The following is a 12,620-nucleotide window of genomic DNA, read 5'->3' as shown; positions in this document are numbered from 1 at the left end:
TGTTGTTCTCCCTGCTTGTGCCCTCTCTCTCAAATAAATAAATAAAATGCAAAAAAAAAATTTTAATTAAAAATAAATAAATACATACATACATAAATAAAAATTGTTTTCATCCTCCTTTGCCTGACTCAGTTCTGAGACTCTTCATTGAGTCCTGTGGCTGTCTCTAATACTGACTCTCCAGGTGATTTTAGGAAGGCACCTTACTTCTCTGGATGTGCTTCTCCTCTTATAAAATGAAGAATGTTGAAACAGATTTGTTCCTAGGGGCTCTCCCAGTACATTCAGAAAATAAGGTGGGGGGGGTGTGGGCAGGAATCTCAGAAATTCTTGAGAGAGCACATGGATGTGGCAGACACTAGTGGGTAAAAGCCTGTGGTCCCTTGAGACAGACTAGGTTTCCATCTCCTCTCTTGGTACTGTGTAACCTTTTCTATGCACCTGTTTCTTCATCTACAATATCAGACTTTTTTGTTAATTGAGATATAACTGACATGTAACTTTGTGTTAGTTTCAGGTGTACAACATAATTTGATATATTTACTATATTGATATTACTATTTGTATATACTGGTTTTTTTTTAAAGATTTTATTTATTTATTTGATGGAGATAGAGACAGCCAGCGAGAGAGGGAACACAAGCAGGGGGAGTGGGAGAGGAAGAAGCAGGCTCCCAGCAGAGGAGCCTGATGTGGGGATCGATCCCAGAACGCTGGGATCACGCCCTGAGCTGAAGGCAGATGCTTAGCGACTGCGCCACCCAGGAGCCCCTATTATTTGTGTATATTGTAAAATAATCACCACAAGAAGTCTAGTTACAGTTCATCACCACACATAGGTACAAATTTTTTTTTGTATGGTGAGAACATTTATGAGTGACTCTCTTAGCAACTTTCAAATATATAATACGGTATTACTGACTATAGTCACCATGCTGTACGTTACATCCCAGGATTTATTTATCTTCTAACTGAAAGTTTGTATCTTTTGACCACCTTCACCCATTTTACCCACCCCTCCCTCTGGCAACCCCAACCACCAATCTGTAACCTGCGTCTATGAGTTCAGGTTTTTCTTGTTTTTTGTTTGCTTTGCTTTGTTTTTAGATTGCACATATGAGTGAGAGCCTATAGTCTTTCTCTGTCTGCCTTATTTTGCTTAGCTTAATACCTTCCAGGTCCATCTGTGTGGTCACAAATGGCAGGTTTTCTTTCTTTTTTAACGGTGAATAATATTCCATTGTGTATATATACCACCTTTTCTTTATCCATTTATCCGTTGATGGACACTTGGGTTGTTTCAGTATCTTGGCTAATGCGAATAAGGCTGCAGTGAACATGGGGTGTGTTTCTTTCAGGATAGTGATGTTGTTTCCTCGGCTAAATGCCTACAAGTGAGATTGATGGATCATAGAGTAGTTCTATCTTTAATTTTTTGAGGACCCTCCCCACACAGTGGCTGCACCAGTTTACATTCCCACCAGCAGCGCACACATGTTCCCTCTTCTCAGCCTTGCCGACACTCGTTGTCTCTTGTCCTTTTGCTACTAGCCATTTGGAGAGGTGTGAGGTGAGATCTCACTGAACTTCTGACTTGCACTTCCCTGACGATGAGTGATTTCATGTACCTGTTGATCACCTATATGTCTTCTTTCGAAAAATGTCCATTCAGAGCCTCTGCCCAGTTTTTGATCAGACTGGTTTTTTTCTATTGAGTTCTATGAGTTCTTCACATATTTTGGATAGTAAGCCCTTATCAGGTATATGATGTGCAAATATTTTCTCTCATTCCATACGTTGCCTTTTCATGTTGTTGATGGTTTCCTGCAACACGGGTTGCGTGCGTTGTTAGCTACTCTCCCAGAAACCTCACATCACATTATGAGGAAAGTAGGCTCAGACTGATTTCTCCCACACATGGAGCTATCACTAAGCAATTATTAACAAACTGAAACAACCAGTTTCAACTTTATGAAGTTCCAGTTGTTTGTTGTCTTGAGATGAGCAGTTCTCAGTCTTTTCTGCCCACTGAAATCACCTGAGGAGATTTAGAAAATACTGATTCCTGGGTCCCATCCCAGAGATTCTGAGGTAAGTAGTCTGGAGTGTACCCTGGGCATGAGAGGGTTTTTAATCTCCCCAGATGATTCCAATGTGCGCCCAGAGCTGAGAACAACTGACCTTTAAAATTTTTTTAGATGATGAGACTATCACGTCACACAAAAAGTTCATTGAAGGCAGGAGTGACTGTATTTCATTGACTCTTCTCTTAGTTAACACCAGGTCATCAGAATCCTCTTAATTCACAGCTGGACATAGAACAGGTTAGGAAACCTTAAATATCAATTATTTCAACAGACACCATGTCTGATATTTATTATTAACAAGTAACTACTTTAATGAAAACCAATTTCTGACTTTCATTATGCCAGTAACAGAGCTTACGGCGTGGGTGTGGCATGAACAATAGAAGGTATGGTAGCTTGGAGGGCCAGCTCTGTAATGAGAATGACAGAGACCACCTGTGGGTGTCAATTCATAGAGTGTGGGACCTAGGGGATAATTTAGACTTGTACGTTTTATTTTTTATTTTTTTCTTAAAGATGTTTTTATTTATTTTAGGGAGAGAGACAGAGAGAGAGAGGGCGTATGTGCAAGTGGGGGGAGGGGCAGAGGCAGAGACTCTCGAGCAGACTCCCTGCCTAGCACAGAGCTCGGTGAGGGGTAGGGGTGCAGGGCTCCATCCCTCCACCCGTGAGATCACGACCTGAGCTAAAATCATCAGTCTGACGCTCAAGCTACTGAGCCACTCAGGCACCCCTTACGTAGTACGTTTAAAAAATCACACTGTGTTCGTGGTTCTCAATGCTGGCTGCACATTGGAATCATCTGGAAGGTTTTAAAAACATCAAAGACTGAGTCCCACCCCATAACTTGTAAATCAGAAGTTCTGGAGGTAGGACCCAGACATTGGTATGTTTTTAAAGTTTCCTCAGGTGACTCTTTTGTGCAAGCACTGAGACCCCCGATTTTGTGATGAAGCCCTTTGAAGTAAATTATTGGCATCATAAAGTTTGGTTAAGTTAATGTATTTGCCGTGACAATGAAGACTAGCAAAATCAAGTAGACAGTATCATCAGTATTTACCTTCAATAGAATTTTTTATTAAAATCTCAGTGCCAGCTCATAACTACTCACTCTAAGAATGTGTAAATTTACAAATACAAGAGCAAGATTGGAAGAAACACACCACTTCAGTACCGGAAATACACGTTCCTGATTGAACCCCACCCTTTATCAAGCCCCGCGTAATATAACCTAATAAGTGTTGTGTTCCAAGGCGAAGACGTCATCTCGAAGTACCTGACCTCTTTTACTCTGGAACGAGGGTCGGTAAATATTTTCTGGAAAGGACTGGATAGTAGATAATCTTCGAGACCTCAGTTACAATGACTTGACTTTGCCATTGTGGTGCGAAAGCAGCCATAGACACTACACACAGTGTGGCTGTACTCTAATAAAACTGAGTTCACCGAAATAAGACAGGGGCCAGATTTGTGTTGACCGCCTAGCTGACTGGCCGCCAACCTGGGGCAGTTCTCGAAGCGTGGTCACCAGCAGGATCGGCAATCCCTGGGACCTTGTTAGAAGTGCCCATCCTCAGGCCCCCACCCTGGACCCCCGGAATTGGCTGGGGCTAGGCCCAGCAAGCCCCTCCACTGATGCAGACGCGCACTGAAATCTGAGAACGACTGCTCTCGAGTAAGCCTTCTGTGCACACACGGACATCCCGTGTGCCTGCTTCAAGTCGACCTCTGGGCTTTCCTAGTCAGTACGTCCACCAGGGGACCTAGGTCTCTCTTAAGAATTTCCACGGAGGGGCACCTGGGTGGCTCAGTCGTGAAGCGTTTGCCTTTGGCTGAGGTGGTCGTGGGATCGAGTCCGCATCGGGCCCTCTGCTAGGCGGCAGCCTGCTTCTCCCTCTCCCCCACTTGTGCGCTCTCTCTCACTCTCTCTCTCAAATAAATAAATCTTTAAAAAAAATTTCAACAGAATTCTTAGATTACGGGACTCATAATAGCTCCGCAGAAGCATAAGCATGTACTTGGGATTGTCTTCCCTCACACCAACCTATGGCGGGAGACCGTGTAATCGTGCCCATTTTGCTCATGAGAACACAGGCTGCGAGGAATTATGCAAATTTTCCAAAGTCACACAGTTAGTAGGGGCAGATCCAGGATTCTAACCTCACTCATTCTGACTCCAGAGCCCTGGCCTTAACCACGACCCTTCCACCCGCCACCTCCAACTCCAGGAGCAAAGCCCTCCGGAATTTGCAACTAGCAATCAACTACTTAACAAAGTACTTTTGTTTGGCTCATCTCACTTTGACTTCAGGAAAAGAAATGACTTAATTTGATTCAAGGAAGACCATTCAGCTGTACCGGGGGCGTTTTAGCTAAAACCTGGATCTATTCTCACTCCCCAGGTTCCTGGAGTCCTAACCAGAGAATTACTTTCCTACTCTGCGCTGCAACTTGGTTACAACAATGCAAATTTCCAGAGGAGAGGTCTTCACAATTTATAGAGTGGTGTCATTCATGTGTTATGTGGGACAAAAGAACCCACGCCCCAAATGTCCTGAGAAATATTAACTTCTTTATTTTGTCCATAATTAACCTCTTTATTTGCATGAGCGCTTCCTACTGAGAAGCGGGTTGGGGGAATCTGCCTGTTCATTCCTGTCTCACTTTGACCTCAGTGGTTTTCAACCCAATACATATTAAAATCACCAGGAAGCCTGTTGAAAGCCTGGCCTCCTGGGTCCCAGCTCAGGTTAATTGAGTCTGCAGCTGTTCTCCCCTGCCCCCCGCCGCCACTCCCCTGCCCCACAGCCCAAGCAGAGTTTGAATAAGGCTGCGTGAAGGAAAGGAAGGGGATGCAATGCACGACCTTCTTCTGCCCTTGGAGTCTGTGCACCCCTCTTCCATCCTCACCTCTGCCCCACTTGCTCTCTTTCTCGCCCTCCTTTCTACAATCCCCTCAAGCTAAAGGGGGGTAGGATTTTCTTTAATTCATCCTAACATATCCACATTGTCCCATAGACCCAGCCTGCCATAGGCAGAAGTGCTGTTCTCTAAACTGTAAGAGAATTTATGTGACTCGAATTTTTCATACTTGATCTTTCTTTCTTTCTTTCTTTCTTTCTTTCTTTCTTTCTTTCTTTCTTTCTTTCTTTCTTTCTTGTTTTCTCCTTCCTTCCTTCCTGCCCTTCTTTGTATCATCTATCTATCTGACAGAGCAAGTGAGAGAGAGAGAGAGAGAGAGCACAAGCAGGGGGAAAGGCAGAGGGAAAGGGAAAGGGAGAGGGAGAGGGAGAGGGAGAGGGAAAGGCAGAGGGAGAGGGAGAGGGAGAGGGAAAGGCAGAGGGAGAGGGAGAGGGAGAAGCAGGCCCCCCATCGAGCAGGGAGCCTGATGCAGGGCTCGATCCAGGACCCTGAGATCACTACCGGAGCCAAAGGCAGACGCTTAATGGACTTAGCCAGCCAGGCACCCCTTTACTTGATTTTTCTTATGCTATTGTGAGGGGCCAGAAAGGAGTGAGGTTGGAACAGATAAAGGAAAGTAGAAGTACTCTCTCATAGCTATTGTCTCGCTATATAATCTATTTTGAATGTCAGAATCTGAATATAAATTCTTTTGTTCTCTTTGCAACCCTTCTGAAACCAATTATACTCTCCCTTCTTATCTTCACCCCCACCGCACACTTACCCCCACCCCTAGCCCTCTTCACCATTACCTCATGTATGCACACACACACACAAACACACACACTTGGGTCAGGCCAGAGAAGTAGGGAGCATTAACATGCTCAGGCAAAGAAGAAAAGCACATCGATGTTTTTCCGAAATATTACACCCATCACATTCAGTGTGCGTTCCAGTCATTCTTTTGCCATTTTATGCCTGTACACCATGACCAAGTCATTCACATTTTGGTATTTTACTTTCCTTATCAATCAAGCGATGGGATTTACTAAGGGGTCTTTAAGATCTTTAATAACCCCATCATTTAGGATTCTATCATCACCGGATCATACAAAGATGATAGAGGTTCATTTCTTCCTCTGAGGGCAGTGTGTCCAAGACCTTTTCTGACAAGTCTTCAACACCTATAAAACAGAAACTGCGACACCATCGCCAGGTGTCACCTAACACTTTGGTTTTGGCAGGGATAGGAATGGGCTGTATGTTGATGTAGGAGATTTCATTATTGTTCCACTTCTTTATCCCTTGCTCTATACATGCTTTTGGCCACGTGCTGTGCAGTTCATGTCACTAGAGGATATATTTCCTACATCACAGATGTTGGGCTTAGCTGTGGGACTTGGCCATTGAAATACTAGTATACCTAACATGCGAGAGCTTGAATTTTAATTGCACAGTGGGTCTTGACCTCTTGCCTACTGTCATTTCCATAAGAAGACAAGCCCTGGGAGGTCCAAGGAGAATGAGAGATGCATGGTGCAGGGCTAGATCCTGTCCACAATTTGGAGCCAAAGTCAGCTAAACTCAGCCTACAGGCAACCCACAGACAAGTGGACAAGAATAAATAATTGTTGGGGCACCTGGGTGGCTCAGTTGTTGAGCGTCTGCCTTCGGCTCAGGGCGTGATCCCGGCGTTATGGGATCGAGCCCCACATCAGGCTCCTCTGCTATGCCTGCTTCTTCCTCTCCCACTTCCCCTGCTTGTGTTCCCTCTCTCGCTGGCTGTCTCTCTGTCAAATAAATAAATAAAATCTTTAAAAAAAAAAAAAAAGAAAAAATAATTGTTGCTTTAATCCACTGCATCATGGCTGCAGAGCATTATGTGGTAATAGATAAGTGATAGAGCCCAGGACTGGGATGATTTAGGGTACTTGTAGCTGTAATTAACAGAGAACGCTACTTATGAGAGCTTCAAGAAAAATTTCAGTTGGGTCTTCAGTGTCAAGCAACTGAAGCAAATTCAGGTGAATTGAATAAGAAAAAGCAATTTATTAAAAGGATTTTGGGTAGTTAAAATTGTGGTGGAGGTTCCTGGAAACTTTGGAGCTTTCCAATTCAGGAACATAAAAATCTATTCGCACATTCTGGTAGCAGTGGAACCACTGCCACCACACGTGCCGGCTATGCTAACGGCAGGCTCTGCTAGAACCAGTGACGCTGCTGTTTCTGGAAACTGCACAGCAATGTCCAGCCTCTGCTTCTGCTTCATGAAACTTCATGAATTACCATTAGATTCTGCCTGGAGTGTGGGTTTATGCATCCGTTTGGTGGAGGCTTACTCATACTACACCTTAACCTCAAGGAAGAATGAGGTGAGTGTCTGACATTGTTAGCTTCTGTGGTGAGAAGTGGGTTGTTCATAAAGTGGGGAACTCTTAACATATAGGAGAAGTTGCATGCTGGCCAGCCAGAATGAAAGATAAATGTCCATTTCTAACAATCAGGGAACTGATCAGCTCACATATCAGTATGTCTAGACAGGGCAGGCTTCCCTTGTGCTTGACTCTAGCACGTGTATGTGACATGTATGTCTCTGCCCTTGGTTCCTGGAACAGAGCTCCTAAAACTCTTATAATTTTCTTTCTTTCTTTCTTTCTTTCTTTCTTTCTTTCTTTCTTTCTTTCTTTCTTTCTTTCTTTCTTTTTTAAGGTTTTATTTATTTATTTATTTGAGAGAGAGAGAGGGAGGAGGAGAGAGAGAGAGAGTGTGCGCAGGCATAAGCAGGGGGAGGAGCAGAGGGAGAGAGAGAAGCAGGCCCCCACTGTGCAGGGAGCCCGACCACACCAGGCTGGATCCCAGGACCCTGGGATCATGACCTGAGCCGAAGGCAGATGCTTAACCCACTGAGCCACCCAGTTGCTCCAACTTTTGTAATTTTCTAAATGATAAAAGCACTAGGAGTACTTTTTGTTCTATTGAGGTAACTCTAGGTAGGCTCCTGGATGGCTCATGAAACAGGGGTGGCCACCAAAAGACCAAACCATGATTAGAAGCTTAGGAATTTCGGCCCCATCCCCCATCCTCTAGAGAGGGGAGGGGGCTGGACATGGAATTAATATTTGATGTCTATGTTCTATTTTGATCCCAATAAAACAGGGTTCAGTGACGCTCCAGGCCGGTGAACACATTCACACTGGTGCACCCCAGCTCCATGGGGACAGGAACTCCTAAGCTCGGGACCCTCCCAGACTTCACCCTATGTGTACCTTCATCTAGCTGTTCACTTGTATCCTTTATCACATCCCTTCATAAACTGGCAAATGTAAGTAATTGTTTCCCAGAATTCCATGAGCTGTTCTAGCAAATTAATCAAACATGAGGAGGGGGTCTTAGGAATCTCTGATTTGTAGCCAAATCCACAGAAGTTGTGGGTAACCTGGGAACCTACTACTTGTGATTGGCATCTTTTTTTTTTTTTAAGATTGTATTTATTTATTTTGACAGAGAGAGAGACAGCCAGCGAGAGAGGGAACACAAGCAGGGGGAGTGGGAGAGGAAGAAGCAGGCTCCCAGCAGAGAAGCCTGATGCGGGGCTCGATCGATCCGTAACACTGGGATCACACCCTGAGCCAGGCAGATGCTTAACGACTGAGCCACCCAGGCGGCCCTTGTGATTGGCATCTAAAGTGGGGTGGGAGCAATCTTTAACCGATGCTATCCCTGGTTAGATAGCGTTAGAATTGACTTGAATTGCAGGGCGTTCAGCTGATGTCATGGAGAATTGCTTGGGATGGTTCCCCCCACATTGGGTGACCAGAAGTGTCAGAAGTGAAGTGTTGTGAGTGTTCTGTGTAGAACAAAGGAAGACACCCACTAGGGAAGATCTGGGTTTTTCCCTGCAAAGGAGGGAGAATCATGGGTTTTTCAAATTTGGTAATGTCCTCTGATTTTCTCTGTAATTTCTTCTTTGAGACTCATCTAGAGGATGTAGTGACTTTCTAAATATTTATGGAATTTTCTAAACATGTCATTGATTTTGGCTTTCTAATTTCATTCTATTGTGGGTAGAGAATGTACTTCATATGATTTTAATCCTTTGAAATGAATTAAGATTTGTTTTATGAATCAACATATAATCTGTCTTGGAAATTCCATGTGCTTTTGCAAAGAAGTCAGTAATCGGTGTGGTGTTCCATAATATCAACTAAAACAAGTTCGTTGTTGGTATAGCTCAAAATTTCTATAACTACATCAATTAATTGCTGAGAGAAGTGCATTAAAATCTCAGTTATAATTGCAGTTTTACCTCTTTTTTCATTTGATTTCTGTTAGTATTTTTCTTGTATTCTGAATCTCTTATTAAATGTTATGTATTCTTTATGAATTACTGAATTAAAATTATACTATTTCATACATAAGAATTTGTAGCAGTATACTATTTTTCCTTTTTCCTGTTTTTTGGTACCATTGTTGACATATGTTTTACTTCTACTTGTTATATACCCCATAATACATTATTATTATTTGTCTTTAATAAGCCTACTGTCTTTATAAAAATCTAAGAAAAAAAGGGAAAATATTGTTTACATATACCCACATATTTACTATTTCTGGCCCTCTACATTATTTCCTATGGATCTGAATTCCATCAGGTGCCTTTCCTTACAGCCTGAAGAATTTCCTTTAGTAATTCTTTTTTTTTTCTTTTAAAGATTTCATTTATTTATTTGACAGAGAGAGAGACAGCAAGAGAGGGAACACAAGCAGGGGGAATGGGGAAAGTGAGAAGCAGACTTCCCGCTGAGCAGGGAGGGAGGGACCACAAGCAGGGGAAGCAAACACAAGCACACAAGTGGAGGGAGCAGGTTTCCCACTGAGCAGGACCCTGGGATCATGACCAGAGCTGAAGGCTTAAGGACTTAGCCACCCAGGTGCCCCTTCTTTAGTAATTCTTTTTATTTTTTTAAAGAGTTTATTTATTTATTTGACACAGGGAGAGAGACAGCCAGCGAGAGAAGGAACACAAGCAGGGGGAGTGGGAGAGGAAGAAGCAGGCTCCCAGCAAAGCAGGGAGCCAAATGCAGGCCTTGATCCCAGGACCCTGGGATCAGGCCCTGGGCTGAAGGCAGACGCTTAATGACTGAGCCACCCAGGTATCCCTATTTAGTAATTCTCGTAGTGGGATTCTGCTGGTGACGAGTTCTCTAGACTTTAGTTTTTCCAAAAGTTTCTTAATTTTGCATTCACTTTTGAAAGATAGCTTTGCAGTATATGGAATTCTAAGTTGGACATTGTCTTTACTTTTATCACTTGAACTGCATCTTTTCATTATTCTGAGACCTCTATTATTTCTGGTAAGAAGTTGGCAGTCATTCTTATCATCATTCCTCTATGTAATGTCTTTGTCTCTTAAAAAATGTTCTCTTCCATTTTCAGAAGTTTTATTATGATGTGCCTTGGTGTAGCTTTTCTTTGCATCTATTCTTTTGGGAGTTTTTTTAGTTTCTTAGATCTCTGGAATGTTATTTTAAAGCAAAGTAAAATTTCAACCAATCTATCTTCATTTTTTTAAAGATTTTATTTATTTATTTATTTTGGAGAGAGAGAGAGCAAGTGCAAGTGTGCACATCCTCTCGGGGGGTGGGAAGGGGCAGAGGGAGAGGGAAAAGGAGAGAGAGAATCTCAAGTAGACTCCCAGCTGAGCACAGGGCCTGACATAGGGCTCAGTCTCATGACCCTGAGATCATGACCTCAGCCAAAACCAAGAGTCAGACACTCAACTGACTGAGCCACCCAAGTGGCTTTATTTTTAAATATATTTTCTCCTCCATTGTGTCTCTTCTTATTCTGGGACTTTATTTTTTATTTATTTATTTATTTTTAAAGATTTTATTTATTTATTCAACAGAGATAGAGACAGCCAGCGAGAGAGGGAACACAAGCAGGGGGAGTAGGAGAGGAAGAAGCAGGCTCATTGCGGAGAAGCCTGATGTGGGGCTCGATCCCATAACGCCGGGATCACACCCTGAGCTGAAGGCAGACGCTTAACCGCTGTGCCACCCAGGCGCCCCTTATTCTGGGACTTTAAATATAACTATTTTAAATCACTTGATACTGTCCCACAACCATTGAGGTTCTTTTCTTCCCTCCTCCTTCTTCAATTTTCTTTCCCTCTGTGGTTCAGTTTGCATAATTTTTTTTATTGACTTGTCATCAACTTTGTCATCAAACTTTATCAAGTTTCTTCTGCCATATCTTTCTATATTTCCCATTTGATAAATGTTTGATTTCAACATTTTTTTAAAGATTTATTTATTTATTTGACAGAGAGAGAGAGAACAAGCAGGCAGAACGACAGGCAAAGGCAGAGGGAAAAGCAGATTCCTGCTGAGCAGAGAGCCCAATGTGGGGCTCAATCTCAGGACCCTGGGGTCATGACTTGAGCTGAAGGCAGATGCTTAACCAACTGAGCCACCCAGGTGCCCCTGATTTCAACATTTTTCTTTAACTTCTGGGATTTACACCTGATTCTTTTTCAGAATTTCATGTCTCTCTCGAAATTTCCTATACCTTCACTGATTGTATCAATGTTTTCTATTGATTTTTAAAAATATAGTTTTAATAGTTTTAAAGATTTTGTCTACTAACTTGAACATCTAGGTGGTCCAGAGCTCTTCACCAACTTTTTAAAAAAATTTAATATGATCGCATGTTCCTGTTTCTTCACACTTCTAGTAATTTTTGGTTATATACCAGACATTGTCAATGATACGTTGTAGAAACTGTGGATTCTGTAATCTTCTAATCTTCCTCTAAGGTGTGTTGAGTCTTTTTCCTAGCAGAGAGTTAAACTACAGATGGAACACCTTGATCCTCCAGAGGCTCAGCTTTAGGCTTTTTACAGCAGGTCCCTGTGTTTTCTGTTAATTCTAGGGCATAACTGTTAGTCATGGATTTTGGTTCTTACTCTCAAGACCTGGCCCTTGGGATTTCAGTGGAAAGACCAAGGTATTTACTAAACCTTCCAATTTAGCATAATTTGAACTCCAAACTCAGGTTTTGTAACACCAAGTAATTGCTAAAATTCTTGCCCATCTCTTTCAGGTTTCCAGAGCTGTTTTCTGGCTGGGCTTCCTGGAGTCTTGGCACATACATCCATAGTTTAGGCATCAGCCAAGCATTTGAGGGAGGTTTGTATTCAGATTTTGGGACTCACTTCTCTGCGGCCCCCTCCTTTCTGAAATTTTCTCTTCAATTTCGACTCTAATAACCCTAAAAACTATCCTCTGAGTCTGTGAGATTGCGGTTTTCTGCCTGAGCTGTTCACTGCTCATTGTGCAGATGAGGAAGTTCTCTCAAAGGAAGTGCCGGTTAAATGTGATAGCTTACCCAGTGTGCTTCCCTTTTTTCAAGACTGTGTCCCTTTCAGTTCTTGCCTGCTTTTGATTGCTTTCCACTGCTTTGAAACAATTGTTATTGTTTTCTTATATTTTGTTCAAAACTTATAACAGTTACCAGCAGAAAAGTAGTTTCAATGCAAGCCACACTGCTATTAAGTTAGAAGTTCAATACTGACTTACTCTTAAGAATGAGGAAGAATTTTTCCAGACATATCTGGCAAGTTCTCCTAAT

This window comes from Ailuropoda melanoleuca, chromosome 1 (genome assembly GCF_002007445.2).
Source record: "Ailuropoda melanoleuca isolate Jingjing chromosome 1, ASM200744v2, whole genome shotgun sequence".
Lineage (NCBI taxonomy): Eukaryota > Metazoa > Chordata > Mammalia > Carnivora > Ursidae > Ailuropoda > Ailuropoda melanoleuca.
Note: the sequence above shows the minus strand (reverse complement) of the source record.